General features: G+C 47.8%; 1 protein-coding gene across 2 annotated transcripts in view; it reads right to left on the reverse strand.

Annotated features, from left to right (window-relative positions):
* Window positions 1-18,740, reverse strand: part of PTPN2 (protein tyrosine phosphatase non-receptor type 2) — a 520,264-nt gene that overhangs the window by 237,353 nt on the left and 264,171 nt on the right. The window lies entirely within an intron of this gene.

Consider the following 18,740-nt stretch of genomic DNA (forward strand, 5'->3'; position numbering starts at 1 on the left):
TTAGCAATTTGATACCTTCTTTGTATATAGTTGTACACAGGCATATATTTTATTCTACCTTACACTACACGAATGTATTCCATTTGTAACGTCAACGGTTTACTTTTCTTGCGCTATGTTTTTACTGCTATGCAAACCATTAACCCATCTTTGAATGGCGCTGTGACTCAGCCGGGCCATGTTCGGCTACATACAACTGCATGCATAAATAACTGGATGGACGGAAGCCACGCAAGAGTCCACTTTTAGTGCAGCGTCAGGTACTGTCTCCCTGGTCACAGAGGTGGTGATCTAGCGGCAGGCCTTTCTTCCTCGTTTACTGAGCACTTGGCAGTAACTCCGACTACGCAGAGAAGGCAGCGTTCTTGCTTTCGGTTTTTAATTTCAGAAATTCAGTTGGGTTAATAAAATGAAAATCGTCAATACAAAAATGGAGGTATGTATGCGATAAAGGAGGCATAAACAAAATTGAAAATTTGTGATGCCAATGCTCGCTGCTAATTCACTCACAAGGCTGGGAGGTTGGGGGGAGGGGCGGGGCGTTTATGAAGGGGAAGAAAGGGTCCCACTTGCTCAGCTTGGAATTGCCCAGTAAATGCCTCAGATGAGAGCGGCGCCAGCAGAACACGAACCGAGTGAATATCCATAAATACAGTAATTCAGAGGCCAAGCTGTCACCATTCTTATATTGATGTCTAAATCTCTCTAGACCTGTATCTTGCAAACATTTGACAGTATCCTCTTCGCTGTTGTCGATAATACATTTATTTTACATCCTAGTACAGGTAATCAAAATATAATAATGTATACTCATATCCTCTTCCCAGAAGCTGTGTCAAGTTTACCTTGGAAACTGAAATAGACGTCGATAACGGGCTTCAATAAAATAAAAAGATGTCGACAACAGGCGTCAATAAAAAACACATATGATTAATGGGAAGTCGGATGGCGTATTCTGTTATTAGGTAAAATCTTTGATATGCACAGTACTTAAAAGTTGTAAATAATAGCACAAGCATAAATAATGTGATTTTTGTTGCGGTGAGAGTAGTATAAAATGCATAGAGTAGTATGCAAGCAGAGATTTAAAGAGACCACGTCTTCTGATTTAAGCCGCTAGGTGGTGCTCAGAGAGTAGCATACTTATAATCTCGCTGAGGTTTACTACTCTAGCATTCTACTATGGGCAGGGCTTTAAGTGGGATAAAAAAAACTGGGGATGAGGTCTCTCAAAGGGCCGTGGCCAATCTAATTAATGGATTGGCTTAAAAACACGAAAACGAAAAATCTGTGCTTAGCATAGTGTGCCCTCCGACTGGTATTTTGCTGCTTCTGTCCTTGCATCCAGATATATAAAACACGTAACATTACACCTACACCAAGGCTATTGGCTTTGTCAATGATTGTTAATTACATAAGGGAAAAAAATCAACAACTACGGCTTTGATGGATACAATATTAAAAATGCTTCAGTTCTGACATGATTAGATTGTGGAAGAACTATAACGAATCTAACTGAAGTTACCCCAAAGGTAGTAAATGGTGAGACTGCTGCAGAGTCAAGTTTTTTTTTTCACCCTGATGGGGAGGGCAAAAATGGAGGAGAGAGCCCGTAGGGACCCGTCACAACGACAAATAAATAATTCGCTTTCATACTTTAGGATTTTACACAAACACGAACAATGGTTCGCATGGAACCCATTCGATAGACAATTGTAGAATATACACAGCAAAAACTACTGTAATTCATTCTATTAAAACATTCTTGAATACAGGCAGCACAAATTTCAGCAAAAATAGTGGTATAGTATCATAACAATTCGGATAGTAGGATTCCAATAAACAATATACATTCATTTACATTTTAAGTCACAACATCTGCATTATGTAGTCAATGTTAGAAACAATACCTGTGCAGAGTGGCCTCCATGTATGCAACAACCACATCAAACAAAGTGAAGCAAGTGGTGAAAATGGTAGGTATGTTGGTATGCAAACAACCACGCCCATAAGTCCCATGCGACTAGGCACAGAGTTGCCTAACCACACAGTGTTATGGTGTATCAGAGACAGGGACGGTCTACTGAGACCGCTTGCCAGCACGCCGCAGATTGTGAACCACTGTTCTTGTCTGTGTAGACATTGCCAGGTTCACACCGACATTTGGGTTGCTCTTGTTCATTTGAAATATACTCTAGGATCTTAGTCACATCACCAACGCACGGGTGAGGAGGGAAAACAGCGAAGAACTTATGGTGGAAGATTAAAATACATGTCTAATAGATGTTCTGTTATCAAAAGTAAGTACTTTTACTTTTTTACATTATTTTGTTGTTGTAACAGCTATACAACAGACATGAACAACAACCTGGACGGTGCATCATGCAAGGGGTATGGAGTAAATTAACTGTACTTCTGATAGGTAAAACTTCCAGCAGATTATTCTCCATAAAAAAAGAGTTTGAAAGCAATACCTGCATGGAAGGTGGGACTGAGTAGTTAATGAAGGAAGTCATGCAACACAGCTCAGTCGAAGTACCCATCACTGCAGGCATTGGATGTAAGGGAGCAATGCCTGCTAAAAGTAAGAAAGGATGACCATGTAGCCACCTGGCAGATGTCAGCAACCAGGACATCCCTGCAGAGAGCACTGAAAGCAGCCATCGCCCAAGTAGAATAGGCATTCATGTCCTCCAAAGGATCTTTCTTGGTGCAGGCATAGCAGATATTAATACAGAAAACGGCACAATGTGAAATGGTGCGCTTGGTCACGGCCTTGCTATTTTATTAACACACTGTGGACTGCCACTTGTGGTCACTTTAGTAGAGACTGCACATTTGGATTCCAGCCCAAGCAGCTATTACTTCTCCCACTTCAGATGAGAGGTGAAGAAAGATGGAAGGATAACAGACTGGACTGTATGAAATGAAGATACCACATTTGATGAGACAGACAGATGCTAAGTACCAATTCATCCATGCAGAAAAACTGTGAAAGGTGGACAAAGTAAGAGGGAATGAAGCTCTCTGACCAGACAAGAAAAAGTTATTCCAACCACTAATACTCTACTAAAGGAAAGAAGCCGAACCAGGCAAATGCACACAAGTTCAAATGGGGATGAAAGACAATTTAAGCTTCAAATTTCACTGAGGAATAACAACCTGAATAAACGAAAGAAAAGCTGTTTCCAAAATATGCCACTGCTGGAAATGTGAGCATAAACATTAGGAACCTGGTTTGCAAGAGACAATGCATTATTGTAAGATGGAATGATGTCCAGGTCTTCTGATTCACACAACGGAAGATGTTTGTTCCAGCGACCTGCGTAGATGGATTAGATAGTGGGCTTCCTGGGTGCCAAGCAGACGTCTGCAACTTCATCAGGAAGGCAAAAGGATTCTAGCGGTAACCACTAAATCTACATGTGTGCAGTCATAGTATTTGGGGATTGGGGTGGAGGACCTAACCACTCTGCACAGGAGAGGAAGAGGCAGCTGAGTGATGAGTGCCAATAGATTGGCCTAACAGATCCTCCGCAACTAGCCTGGGAAATGAAGCTCAGCCGCGCTCTATCCTCTCACTTTTAAAAATACTTTTGACAGAAACAAAATCAGAGGAAACCAGTAAAACAGGTCCTGAGACCAGTAGTACCTGAAGATATCCTGTAGGAAACCATTCCAGTGTAAAGTGTATGGCAAAAAAAAGACCCTGCCTGATATAGACCATGTAGTAAAGTCCCATCAATGGAAACCGTAATATGGAGGTGACCACCTCTGTTACTTCGAGGTGTAATTCCGATTTGTGTTCCTCCAGTGAGAGCCAGCCGACAGCATTTACTCTCACACTGAGGATACCTACCAGACAAGCTGCTCATGGCACAATTATGGGTCACTAAACCCACTGCTACAGGCGAACTGCATCAGAGCACAGTGTGCACAACCCCACACTACCCCGTCTTTTGTTTTAATGGATGGTGGTGAACTAGTCTAACCGAATATGAATGTTGCTTCCTGAAAATTCATGGAGATATGCCTTCATGGCAAGGTGGACCAAACACCTTGCACATTTATCTGCAGGTGCTGATCCAACTAAGACCAAAGGCCCTTCACCATCTTCTCTCACATTTGACCAACACAACATTGGGGTCTAAGCCTGTGTAAGGCTACAGGGCCGACCCAACGGAAACTTGGATGTGTTCATACACAAGTGCAGATCCAGATAAACAGAGTAAAATCTCAACCCGAGCCAAGAGACACCCCTGATGCTGGAGCCACTGTGAACTGAGGCACCAAGAAATGATCCACATCCACAAAAAGGTGTGTGGCATCAACAGGATGCACGAGGTCAAGAGGCAGACCAGAGGAAAGAATTGCTAGACCAAGATCAGATTCAGAAACATTGTAATTATCTCCAGAATATCCACAAACCTCTGAATAGGAAAAGCCTTCATGCAGGCTGCATCCAGAACCTCCATATGAAAGTCAGACTCTGCATGAGTGGTGAGAATGTGGGGCATTGTGGGTAGAAACCAAGCCACAGAGGAGAGGCATCATCCACTGAAGGCGTTCCCTGACCATCACAGGGGACTCCACTTTAACTATCCAGTCGTCCAAGCAAGCAGATACATACTCTTGAAATTCACAGTGAAGCCACAACCACCACCAGCTTTTATAAAGACGCATGGAGCAGTTGTCAATCTGAAAGATAGAACAGTGAACTGGTAGTGCTGGCATCCCATAGTGAACCTAAGGTAACATCTGTGGGTGCAAAGAACTGGAAGGTGCAAATAGGCTCTCTGTAGATCCAAGTAGATCAACCAATTTCATGCATTCATGGTGAGTAAGACCTGGCTCAGGAACAGCATCTTTAACTTGTCCTGATGAACAAACCCGTTCAGAAGGCAGAAATCCTTGATGAGTCTCAGACCTTCGTCCTACCTGGAGACAGAGTAGTAGAGGGAGTACAAGCCTTTAAGATGCACTACCAGACAAGCCACATTGTTGAGCAAGGTAATGAATTTGCATCCAAAATAGAGAAGAGCTTCAGAGGGCCTATTCTAGTCCAAAGGATGGTCCAGGAGGGGGGACATGAAAGGCATGGTGGAGCTTCTGCGGATTAAAAGGACTACTCAATGATCCATCCTTCTCATCCTCGAACTTATGAAACAAAGGAGACTCCTTTCTCCACCAGAAGATGATCGATGAAGAGGTTAGTAGGGGCAGTCAGGGTGCTTTCGATGCAGCAAAGCCAACAGAGGATGTCAGAGTCTATCTGTTGCTGCTCGTTTAATCCCCTACATCCAATGCCTGCCCCAAATAGGGCGATGCAGAGGCAGGGGTGTTTAAACAGGTTGAGAAGTTGTCTCTTCAAGGGGTGAAATTCCCCGGCATAGCCACAAAGCTTTCTACTTTGCTGATGGAATTGTCATTATCTAGTGACTAGGCCCAGAGTGAGCCACTGCTTTACTGCAGTTGAAGTGCTTTAGGATGAAGGAGTCAGATTTATTTCAGAACAGCCGCATGCCATCAAGGGACACTGTCTAGAAGTGTGGCTTGGACAGTTCCAGAGAACACAGTGGTAAGCATACAAGCAAGCCAATACAGCATGCCCATGCAACAAGCAATAGTATTCATAGAGGCAAGGCTGCTTTTCAAGATCTGTTTGGATGCATCCAATCTGTGTGAATTGGCAAGGTGACCCCCTAATATTAATTCCTTGTGAGAATTGGCAACATTATCCACCCTTGGAGGCAGGTGGCATTAGCAATTGAGAGGGCAAGGCTGCCAGAAGTAAAGACTATTTGGTCCATTTGGAGCCCTTTTGTGGAAAGCACTCCGGTTTTGATTCTTTGGGGACGTTTAAAGAATCAGCTAGTCTAACAAGTGAGAGGACAAAGAAAGGAGTCATCCAAGGCAGCACAATGGCGTCTGGTTGTCTGCTTATGGAAGATTGCTGGACATGAAAAGGGTTTCTCCAATGCAGCTATGACAGGGTCTAAGAAGGCCTCATAGAATAGGACCAAGGGCTCTGCCACTAAGGAGGGTTGCAAGATCTCAGTGAAGATATTAGACTTCGTCTTCACAGAGTACAATGTCAATTCCAAGGCTTCAGCTCCTTTTCGTACTACAGTCGTGAATGAAGAAACTTCCAGGGAAGCACAGCCGGAGGGTTAAGGGATGTCTCTTCTGGTGAAGGGTCCAGGGTACTCACATTTTGTTAGTCGAGCTATAAGCCAGCATCCATATGATAGTAGGGGGAAACAGGTTAGCAGTATCTCAATCATCATCCTCTGCACACCATAGTGTTTAGGCATTGCGAGGACACTGGAGTCAAAGCTCTGCAAAGGGAGCACTGTTAAAGTTCCCCTTAAGCTTCTCTCACTACACACATGATTTCCTCTAACATGGGCAGCTCCGAAATCAGTGATACAGCCTACTCTGTTAAGTGTTTGTATGGCACCCAATGAAGTTCTGACAAAATGGGGGAAGGAGCCATAACATATTTCAACATCTTTATAGGCTGTGAAGCGCAAGGAGGAGCTTTTTTGGGAGGCTTGTGGATCTCAGCAGCAGCCACTAAGCCCACAGGAATGTACTCCCTTCTAGGTCGAGGCTATGCTGGATCTGTGGATATCTGCTCCTGATCTCTCTTGGCCACCTCCTAAGAAAGGTTAGTCGATGGACTCAAAAACTCTGATCTCATCGTTTTCAGCGTCAGGATCTTATCGGACTATGAAGAGTCCAGCATCTGTAACAGAGACAATACCCTGAACGGTCCTGTGAACTCGACCATTTCCTCAAGGAAGAACAGGATTTCTCAATCCTACGGCGATTTTTTTTGTTGATTTTTTACTTTACATGAAGATCTTTCCGGAGATCCCTCACAAGTGACTTTTCTGTGGCCAAAGGGGATCACTTGGGCGTCTAACTGAGGGCCTTGCCAGAAACAACTTGGCCTCCCACTCCCTAATGGCCTTGGGGTGTATGAAGGTACAAGGATTGAAGACCGCATCATTGTGCTCCGATCGGACATTACATGCAGTGCCATGTGGATCCTAAATTGGCATTTTGGAGCATCTACTGCAATACTTTTAACCTTAAAGTGTTGGCGGAGACATTTGATCTAGTACCTGTCAAAATACTAAGGAATTTGCTACATAAGACACAGAGAAACGATTCTGGACCTTAATCAATGAGTTGTGGAAAAACAGGAACTGATGCCCATGCACTGGGTGGTGCTCAATATACTCTGGTAATGGTCATGTCCAGTAGCTAAAGTCACAAGGTGGTATGGTTGAGATATTACTCAGGGAAAGCTTTCCAGACAACTTGACAATTCATAAGTTTTATAACCAGCAGAATGATTCATCTATCAGAAGTACATTTTTGATTGGAGACATGACAGTTCCTTAAAGCATAAATGTACCAAAACAGAGCAAATTATGCTTATATTGGAGGGGCCATGCCACAATACAATAGTGCGTGTCCCGGACCTAAACGCCTGCAGGAGCTTCCTCTTCTATTCCCATTACGCACATAATAAGGCCAGTCCAATGCAGCATGCTGCAAGCTCAAACGTATGAAACCAGATCACCCCTGCAGCACTTCACTACCAGGAGTGGCCTGAGGAGTTCAGAATTGCTGCAGTTCAGGTTTTCTGCAGGTGCAGGCTTACAAGCAGTTCCCTCACTTCCCGACAGAATACTGAAATAGGACCCCTTACCTCAAATTTGAAGAACCCTTGTAAAAGCCCTGCAAACCAGTCAAATGCGTAGGGTAGCAGCGGGTGATAGAACCGCCAAACATGAACTCAAGGACAATGATTTAAAAGGGACAGTCATGGAGGCAATACGGTTCTCTGTCCAATCCTCAGTCATTCACAGAATATTGATTCCTCCTTAAGTTAGAAAACCCAATCGGAGAACAATGGTGTGACGTATGGAGTTTGTATAAAATTACAGCCTGTATATAAAGCAGAAGGGTAGAAAACACAGTGGGGAGCTAGAGGACGTCTTGGATGTGAACTGCAGAGTCGATTTCCCTCTCTCCCACAGGACTAAGTCACACCCACACCATGGCCATGAATAGAAACCACTACCAACCAAAAGAACTCGGGTAAGCAATGCCACTGGGCAAAAGTATTGATCCCTCAAGCTACTGTCCAAATAAGACTAACTTTATTTAGGGGAATTATATGCTGGAATAGCTACCCAATTACTGGAATGTATTAATAGAGGTTTTTACGTGGTTCAGCAAAGTCAGGTTAAATATTTGTGTTCCTTGCGTGTTCCTTTTGTTATAGGTATAATCTCGTGCCTCCACAAAGTCAAGAATATTGGTGTGGTATTTGAAGCTAACAGACCCATGAGGGACGTGGCCAAGCAACAAGGTCGATAGGAAGAAAGGCCCGGAGCTCCCAGACGGCCTGTGACAAAATCCTTAATAATCCTGAACCCAGCCCGCATATTCCTCATGAAATTGTGTGGGTACCCTCTGCACACCTGCCCAGGGGTGGCCGGGGCAAGATTGAGCCCCACTGTTGGAGAATGTGTACCAGTACCAAAGGCCTGGCTTGGGCCTAGTGAGGAACAGAGCCCGCAGAGCGGTTTACGTAGAGGCTGAAAGCAGACACCCAGGCCTTGCAGCACATGGTTGTGGTGGCCCAACACCGAGCTCGGCTGAGATCTGGAGGAAGAGGTCTGCCAGGTGAATCTGCCCCCCTTCTGACATTGAGGTGAGACGGAGCCTCATGGGGCATACAGCCCTCCCAGATTCAAGCGGCTGGGGGAGGGAGGCGCCACCGCAGAAAGCCCACTCGGGACCTAGCAGAGGTTGAGGTGGGCTCGCAGCTTGCCAAGGCTCCCAGTGTCCCAGCCCAGCAGCACCAGAACGAAGCGAATAAATCTGAGGCATCGACTGGGACTGCGAGCCAGAGCAAATTCTGCTTAACAGCGAGCAGGAGCGGCGAGGCCCCGTGAATTACCCAGCCACCCAAAGGCCCTGTGGGTGGCTGCTGCGGTCTCGCTGGCTGAGCCCTGGCAAATGGAGTAAGGTGACCATACATCAGCCGATGTCATGAGCGACCGGTGATACTGCTGCTGTCCTTATGACAGACGCAAATCAAGACGGCCCACAGCCAAATGAAACTGCAAGTCCAGAGGCACGCGCAACTGCGGCGGGTCCGAGGCAACGTAGTGGATGTAGATTTACACCCCAGTATGTGGCGGAGGGCCGGCACGATATTGTGAGTACCTCCCAGGCACTAATTATAACACAAGCTGCCACAGCCTTCCTGGGTACACGGCGGGCGCCACTTTGAAATATATACAGGGGAGCTCAGGACACTGCAGTTCTGGAGGACCGATCTCAGTGGCTTGATGCCTGCAGTGAATTAACTGCCTCGGACCATCACAGAAACTACGGGGCCCACTTCTTTGTGCGGTGGACTTTGGCTGGGGCCCAGAGCACTAACAGAAGCGTGCTGAGAAACAGTGGCTGAGGGAAGAGGTGACCCTGTTCATCCCCCCACCCAGAGTATGTGAGTCTCAGAGGGTAAACATGTTTTTTATCTGCAGCTAGTCTCATCCAAGATAAAGTTTTCAGCCGAGTAACTGATCTAAACAGCGAGGTGAATGTATATACAGTGGATTTGTGTGCCCACCGAACTGCATGCATGCATAAATTTGAAAATATGAATGTACAATGAGCTCTCAGCAGCAACGTAACCACCAGGCTTCAGTTAAGCTTGCACTCTTTGAAAAAGCGAATTAAGTTTTAAAGCTACACTTGAGTGCTAGCAACGGGTTCACACTCAGTTAATTTATCACTGTTCCCATAGTTACCCCAAGCAAGTGGTCCTTTTATACTTTCTTGCCATTTGTACTTTACCTTGTTTCCTGGGTGGGGGGGAGAGGGCTGATATACTCACAGGTTTGGCCACTACTATAGTTCCCACAAAGATTAAATAGTAGCTGCACGCTTGTATTTTAACTTAGTCACCCTGAATGTGTGGCTCAAGAGGGTAACGGTATCACCCGGGAAATATATTTTAAGTATTACACCTGGGAAATATTTTTCAAGTATTACACCGATCATATTCGGTCACTTCGTATCACAGTCAGTTTGTTTTTTGAAATTCTATGATCGATGCTTCTTGGTAAGTTTTTAATTAATCGTATACAAATAAAGATTTACTTGATTTGATTTAGCTGTGTGGCCAGTCTCCCAGTCTAAGGTTTCTCATCAATTAAAAGTTATCTTGGTAAGCCTCAGCTAGTCCGCAGTAAGCGTCAGTCTTTGTTCTCTCTCCACTCAGGAAAGACGCACCAGCTTTGAGGATGCCGGCCCTCTACCCAGATACCTTGAGCAGATGCAGAGCCATGCAGCAAAGTCAAGAGGGGGCTGCATGCATGTGCAGGCGGAGCACACAGATTTTGTCAGGATTTTTTCACTTGTGCTAGATGGTGAGTTGGCAATGCCGCTGGGCAGATCTCCTGATGCAGGCAGTGAATCAGTCTGCTTTGAGTCTCAGGTCTGGGTGGCGGTCAGATAAGCTGATACTAGATGCCTTATAGTCTTAGGAGCAGTGACAGTGCAATCAGGCAAAATGTTTAGTCGCCGCCTTGGGCTGCTGGACTCAGGATCGCAATTTCATAGTTCACTATGGCACACAGTCTGTAAGTGCCTTGTGGTAGCAGCTTAAGTTACAGTCTGCTAAGGCACACTTTGGGCATGTGCAGGATGCGATAAAAGGGATTTATTTGGGTACACTTCAGCGAGAGCCAGAGGCTCAACAGCAGGCATGTTTGGTTAGGGCAAACTGATTGGGCACACTTTGGCAGGTGCCACATATCATCCGCTTCGGCGAGGGCGACAGACCCCAACCTAAAGAAACACTGGTCATGCTCTCAGGAGTCTCTGGTGAATAGATCATAAGTTCTAGGGTCAACCACTCTTGCCCACACAGTCCGCTCCTCATCCAGGACTGGATCACTCCTTTACCTCAGGCAGGGTACTTCCAGGACAGGGATAAAGATCTTCCTTCAGATCAGATGGTGATGTCCCCTCACATCTGGGAATCTGGCTGACAGACAGGCACCAGCTCTGGTTGCACTGCAGTTTTCTTGGCAATCTGTGGAGCACCCCATCCTTGGTCATATAGAACTTTGAACTAGTACAGTAAGAGGGTCAACAGCTCCTACTGCAATACAGGTACAGCAGACAAGAGATGCGTATCCACTGCCTGTGCTTTCAGAAGCTATGTGGGTCCGTTCTCCATTCAGGTGTTCTTCTCAAGCTGACTTCCAGACTCATTCTTTGTGTACAGTAATGTTTAAGAGGGGTTGCCTCCTAGCAGAAGTAACCACAATGGAGGCACATTCTGGGTGACCAAGCCGACCAAGATGGCAGACGCATCTCCCTAGAGCTCCGCTCGGCAGCCCGCGCCTTAATCATTTTCTAATCCCAAAATGCCTTAAATCTTCATCAAAACCCCATGCCTAAAAGACCGCAACACAGGGGGCAACCCTGCACGCCTGAGCGAATGGCAGCGGCAGTGAATGCAGCCTCATGAGCGACCTTGACGGAGCCGCCGGACCGTTCCCTCAAATAGCAGGCCCGCGGTGATCCGGCAAGCGTCCTAGGACTGTGTGCGAAGCGGAGATCAGACGACTGCTCCCTGATCCTGCAGTGCCACGAACCACAGGCTGAGTCGTATGGGCAGCGCCGGGCAGGAAAAGTGAGAGCAACAAATGCAGAGGGGGCACTCCGGCATACCCAGTTGGGCGGCAGCGACCTCAGCCACATACGCGGCTACAGCGGAGCCACAGGATCGTTCCCCGAAATGGCGGGCCCACCATAACTTTACAAGTACGCAGTGGCGGTGAGAGCAGCGGGGATCAGGTGGCCATCCGGTTCGGGAGTGACTCGGGAAGCATGCTGAGCCGTGGGGGCAACACCAAATGAGTACGGTGAGGGCGCTGCTGGCACTCGACTCGATGCAGGCGAAAGGGCATACCAACTGACAGGCCCTGCATAGGCCCGAACCCACGCAAGTGACCGGCCAAACCGCGGGGGTCCGCCATCGCCTCAGCGCCGAGACGCCCCCAGCAGCAGTGAACCTCTCCTTGCACGGCACTGGGACTCGAGGTGCGCAAGGGAGGGGGGCATCTCACAGAGGACGTGGCAGACGGGCTCCCGTAATGCGCACGACAGGCAGGAAGACAAACTCCCCCCCTCCTCCCCCCAAGCAGCACGCAGACCCCGAGTAAATAGCTCCCGATCAGGCGCAACGATCAGGTTGAATCCTCACCTCTCCATCCACAAAAAGAAGCAGAGCTGCGGTACGGTGGCCCCTCTGTGGACGGCACCGACACCACTGATTCACAGTGCTGTGCTGCAGAAACCACTCTGACCCCCTGCAGTAACTGAAGCCAACAGGTACAGTAATACCACGACGGGGGCGTTCGTCGAAGCCCCATGGAGAGCTAAGATCTAAGGGGCAATGGACAAAAACAGAGTGACCCGGAAAGCAGGCTGAGCCGTGGGGGCAACACCAACTGAGAAAGGTGAGGGCGCTGTGGGTACTCGACCCAGTGCAGGCGGGAGGGCGCGCCACCAAACAGGCCCTGCATAAGCCCAAACCCTTGCAAGCGACAGGCCGACCCGCGGGGGTCCGCCATCACTTCAGCGTCGAGATACCCCCAGCGGCAGTGACCCCCTCCTTGCACGGCACCAGGACTCGAGGTGCGCATGGGAGGGGGCATCTCGCAAGGGACGCGGCACACGACAGGTCGGAAGGAAAACGAACCCCCCCCCCCCCCCCCCGGGAGGAGCTCAAAACAGAGCACAGGCCCCATGTACATTGCCTCACCTCGCCGTATACATAAGGAGTGGCAGCCGCAGTACGGCGGCCCCCCTGCGGACGGCACTGGCACATCACTGATCCACAGCGCTGCGCCAGAGACCACTCAGACCCCCTGTATTGACTGGAGCCAACGGGTGCAGGAACGCCACGGCGGGGGTGATTATCGTGTCCGCACGGAGGGCTAAGATCTAAGGGGCAGAGGACGGAAAAGGAGAGGCGGGGGAGCGACTGAAGAGAGGACAGCGGATCTGAAGACTGCGGACACTTGCCTGACCATTGATAGCTTCCTTCTGAACCGAGAGGAGAAGCGTGCGAACACAGTTTCCCCTTGCAACTCTAAAACACACAGGCAATTAAACTTACGAGGAGCCTTGGGCGGACACGACGTGGCGGTATCCGTTGATAGACTCAACACGGCAATCCTTTCATTCGACAGAGAGAGGGGGTAGCACCCCAAGAAGTGCTGGCCACAAAACGTAGAGAAACACGATCCAAGACCACGCTCACTATAGATGACGAGAGGAGCGACTACCATGGGTTGCCAACGTGTAACAGGAACAGCGCAGACCTCGGGGCAGCAGAGAGTGGCCTCCCCAGACCCCAACGGCGCCCAATCGGACGGAGAATCATCCCAGTCAGTATTCATGTCTGACAAACTAGATAAAGTACATTCCAGAGTAACCGTGGAAAACAAATTTGGTGAATTGGCCATGGACCTCAATCTCCTCCGGGACGACCACAGGAAATTGGCATATAAAGTCAACCAGGGGGAAAAAACTCTACATAACATAGAACCACAGATACAGCAACAAGAAAACGTATTGAAAGACTTACAATCCCGGATAAAGATCCTAGAGAATAAAACAGTTGTCCTAGAAGGGTGCTCTCGGAGGAGTAACATCCGTATCATGAATCTTCCGGAAGGCATGGAAGGGTCAAACCCGATCCGATACATCACAACATGGATAGAAACGTTTGCACAAGAAGCGTACCTGACCCCCTACTTCTCTATCGAGAGCACACTCACCCGCGCACAAACAGACAGAACACTTCCGACATTGGGTGGATCATTGGACACTGGTAGACGCCTGGAGAGCACAGAACCCAACCACACAAACATACTCCTTCCATTCAGTCCCGCGAGTGAGATTGGATAGATTTCTGTGCTCCGCAATGCTTCTCCCTAAGGTACAACACGCAGACTACCTGGGTAGAGTGATCTCAGACCATGATGCGCACACAGTGACCCTTAGATGGAAACCTCCTCACCCCCCTGTACCAACATGGAAACTGCCACGAGAGTGCCTTACTGACCAGGCATTTCGTCGTATACATGGGGATCATATTCAAGAACACTTCACACTTAACACCGACACGGCATCCTCCAGATTAGTAGAATGGGACGCATTCAAGGTCGCAGCCAGGGGGCACTGTATCCAGCAAATAGTGGGAGTAGGAAGAACATTGGAGAACGCACTCCTAACAGCAGAAGTGAGACTGGCAGAGCTATCAAAAGCTATGGATAAAGGGGAAGCCACCCCAGCCCAAGAAGCAAACACTAAAACATTGCATGCTGAAACCATGCGCGACTTCTGTAAATACAACTTTAGGGCCTACGCGACCAGAGTGCACAGGGAGGGTAATAGAACCGGGACACTCTTAGCTTGGTTAACTAAGCAGGACACAGAAGTAGCCCGATCACGGAACTCGGAGACAAAGAAGAAAACCCTAGATACTCTCAGATAGATATACTACATATATTTCAAGGCTATATATCTGAAATTTATAGATCCCCGACACAAGCAACACACCAGGAGCTGACTCAATTCCTAGGCCCATCAACTCTGCCCGGCGTCCCACCTGCAGATAAAAAGGAGTTAGAAACGAGAATCAAGCCACCAGACATAATGTGCGCGATTAGAGCACTAGCGCGTAACAAAGCGCCAGGAATTGACAGTTTCCTGCTCAAGTATTATAGCACTTTCGCGGCCCAGCTAACATCCTGGATTGCAGCCATGTTTGAGGATGAGTTGACCAGGGGCGAACTCCCGCGCTCCGCGAATCGATCTTAGTGACGTTCCCGAAACCGCATAGGGACCCGACATTACCCGCTTCCAATAGACCAATAACACAATTGAACGAGGACTGCAAAATACTGAGCAAGATACTAGCAGATCGCTACAGTCAAATTCTCCCGGCGCTGGTACACCCAGACAAATTCCGGTTTGTCCCAAGACGCAACACCTCGCAGAATCTACGCAGACTGTTCCACATTCAAGACAGGGCAAGAGACCAATTTCCATGGGCAGCATGCCTAATCTTAGACCTTGAGAAGGCCTTTGATACGCTACTATGGCCATATTTGCTCGCAGTCCTCCGGAAGGTAAATGTAGGCCCAACTCTACTGGCGTATACACAACTCCTCTATAGGGGCCTCACCTACAGGGTCAGGATAGGCAAACTTATTTCCGCTCCATTTCCGGTGGAAAGGGGAACCAGACAGGGATGTCCACTGTCCCCCCTCCTGTTTGCTTTGGCGGTAGAGCCCTTAGCAATACGGTTAAGACGAGAGGGGGTAGCATGGGGTATTCCAATAGCTGACACGGTGCACTGCGTATCGCTATACGTAGATGATCTCTTGATCTACGTTCGAGATGTTACCAGTGACCTCACCCCCATATAGTCAACACTACGAGAATTTAAAGCGGCATCCGGTCTCAAAGTCAATTGGGACAAATCTATGGTCTTCCCGCTTAGCCCCCATCTGGCACCTCTAAATAGAACAGTTGGAACCCAGACAATCACCTGGAGTACCGTAGCCCCTCGCTACCTGGGAGTGCGACTGTATGACTCTCCCGAAGACCTATACAAGGGAAATCACCGAAAGACATTAGCGGGACTACGAGCAGCGGTGAGCTTCTGGAAGACGCTGCCCTTGGCTCCCATCGGGCGCGTAGCCATTGCTATAACGATAATGGTACCTAGACTACTGTATCATTTCGCGAACCTCCCGGTCATACCACTGCGGTCCTTCTTCAGGGAATTAGATACACTACTGACAGCACTGATTTGGGGGGATGGACGACATAGGATAGCCTTAACCACACTACAATTGCCTACGACCCATGGGGGGTTGGGGTCTCTATTCTTCAAGGCATACTTCCCCGAGGCACAACTCCAATGGCTATCTCATTGGACAGCAGAACGGCACATAGGAGAAACAGTGGTCGACGGGGGCCGGGTGCCCCTTCCAGTTATCCGAAGACTGTTGATGCCGGGTTTCAAGCCATTGCGCACATTCCCTCTACAGGTGTCCCTAGCCCGTAAATGTATGCTGCGAATACACCGCATGTCGAAAGGAAAACCCTTGTACTCCTCATTGCTCCCACTAGTGGGATTTCCCCGAAAGGACAAATACTATACTACAAGAGCCCTTCGAATTTGGACAGACCACGATGTGACCGAGGTTGAATCCCTATTTGAAGAAGGACAGTTAAGGACGTACGCCTAACTGGTGGAGCTTTATGATCTCCCACCAGGACAATTCCTGACACATAGGCAACTCTTAGATAACGGCAGACACTACTGGGATCTTCGAGAGGGGGAGCCCCCGACACATACAGTCTTACACACGATTCTTCGTATGGGTGCAGGCAGACACCTAGTTACCTGGCACTACAAAGTGATCCGAGAGCTGAACAGTACTCCCCTAGACACGTTGCAACAAACATGGGAGGACAAGGTGGGACGGGTGTTCCACGATAAAGAATGGGAAAGAGTGCTGGAATACCCAAAAAAGGTCTCTAGGAATGCGCGTTTCAAAAACATACAATTTAATGTCCTACACAGAGCATATCTAATACCCCAACGGTTACACCGATTTTACCCTGACATGCATTTCACTTGCCCACGCTGCCAGACTCAGGAGGCGAACTTTAAACATATGTTTCTGGGACTGCCCCACCATCCGACAGTACTGGGACAAGGTACAGCAGACACTCCAAGCGACCGTATAGCTCCCGAAGCATGCGCCCTGGGAGTTTACAGTAAAAAGAAAACTGAAAAATTACAATGGCGTTTTGCATCCCTGGCCCTTCTTCTAACGAAAAGGGGAATAGCTATGCATTGGAGGGCCCCAACAGGACCCCAGAAGAGGCATGGGTGGGCGCTATGAAAAAATGGGCCGCAGCTGAAGAGGCACTAAGAGAAGAGGAAGGGAAAGGAAGACGCAAACATCCCATTTCAATGGAATGGGCACAGCTACTCTTCCAATTCACACAGGAAACGACAACGGAGGCAACACCTGAGGCCTCACAGCCTCAATCCCAAACCCCAGCTCCAACTCCCATAGGATAGATACCAGCCTCCGTGGTATAGCAACGAGACACACCATCAGTGCCATGTCCAAGACGTGTCAGACGCATCTCTACGCAGCCCTGCGTATGGCCTTTCCTCCCCCCCCTACCCACGCAACGACACAGTCAAGCTGAACCGTAGCCAGTCACATCACTGATTGTCACGGCACATAATCCGACCGCTCCCATTCCTCCCTTACACCTGGTTTCCCTCCCACAGTTCACAGTTTAGCTTTCCCCTTTTGGGCATTTCCAAAACCAAATTAAACAGTCAGGGAATACAGTTGCGAACCCTACATATGAGAACATGCAGGGGTAGAGGCGAGGGCGAAACGCCAACCCACACCCCCGGGATACATGCCCAACAAGACATCACATAACATATTAAAGTATGTAGAGTCACGCTAGTCGATAACTTCAAGACTGCTGTAAGATATTGTATCCAAGTTGTATTGATGTATGATGAGATCGCGGACTACACCAGTAAAAACAATAACAGCTTAACGCCCGTAAATGTATGATGTAACATGTTAATGGTGCAATAGCAACCTGTACCAGGAAATGTAAAAGACCCAATAAACAAATTTAAACAAAAAAAACAAAAAGGAGAGCATTCTGCACCTGGCTAGCAAAAGTCCCACCAAACAGTGATCAGGAAGAAAAACAAAAGGCCGGCCTTCTCTAACCATCTCTGACCAACAGACACTGCAGTCTACCGTTCACTCCCACCATCTACCAAAAAGCAGTGCTCAAGAAGACTAATTAGTAGCTCTCTGACATATTCTAATTTCTAAGGGCAACGCCATCTCCTTTTCTCCCACTTCAATGTCTAGATGCTCTCCTTCTTGTCTCAGGAATGTCAGCAATATACTTCTATTTTCTAGGACAGTAACCTCCTTTCCATCACGTTGTGCATATGCCCTGAACGGACACATTCCACTCTTCACTCACATGTTCTAAAAAAGGCACCTAGTGTGAACAGTATGAACAGAGGTGGGCTCTGCGCTCACAGTGCTACTGGACTAAAGCTGCATCACACTTTTTTTTTTTTTAAAGTATAATTCTTTTTATTGAACAAGCTCAATACACAGTACAATAACATTTGCCAAATCACACACATTGGAGTTCTGTTTACATAGATTAAGCCAACAGTGGACTGTGTGAGGCGGAGACTATCCTGCGTTCGCTGCATCACACTTTTGTGACTCAGAGGCCAAACTAGGTCTGCGGTTGCTTGTGTTAATGTCTAGTAAGGATCTGGCCTGACAATTCGGGCTGAACTGTTCCAATTGGAGTAATACGGATTTCAATATGGTTGGTCTCCGTCAGAGTAGACTAACAGACAAAAAAATAAGAAATGGAATGTGCTTCTCAGTAACTACCAGTGGCTGATATTAATCCAAGCCTTCCACACATCACTTTTTCATTCTTCCAAGTTAAACAAATGCATGCCTTAGCTTTTAAATATTTACAATTACATGTCATGAGATTTTCTTTTTATCACCAGTACAAATCAAGTT

This window comes from Triturus cristatus, chromosome 5_1 (assembly GCF_964204655.1).
Source record: "Triturus cristatus chromosome 5_1, aTriCri1.1, whole genome shotgun sequence".
Taxonomy (NCBI): Eukaryota; Metazoa; Chordata; class Amphibia; order Caudata; family Salamandridae; genus Triturus; species Triturus cristatus.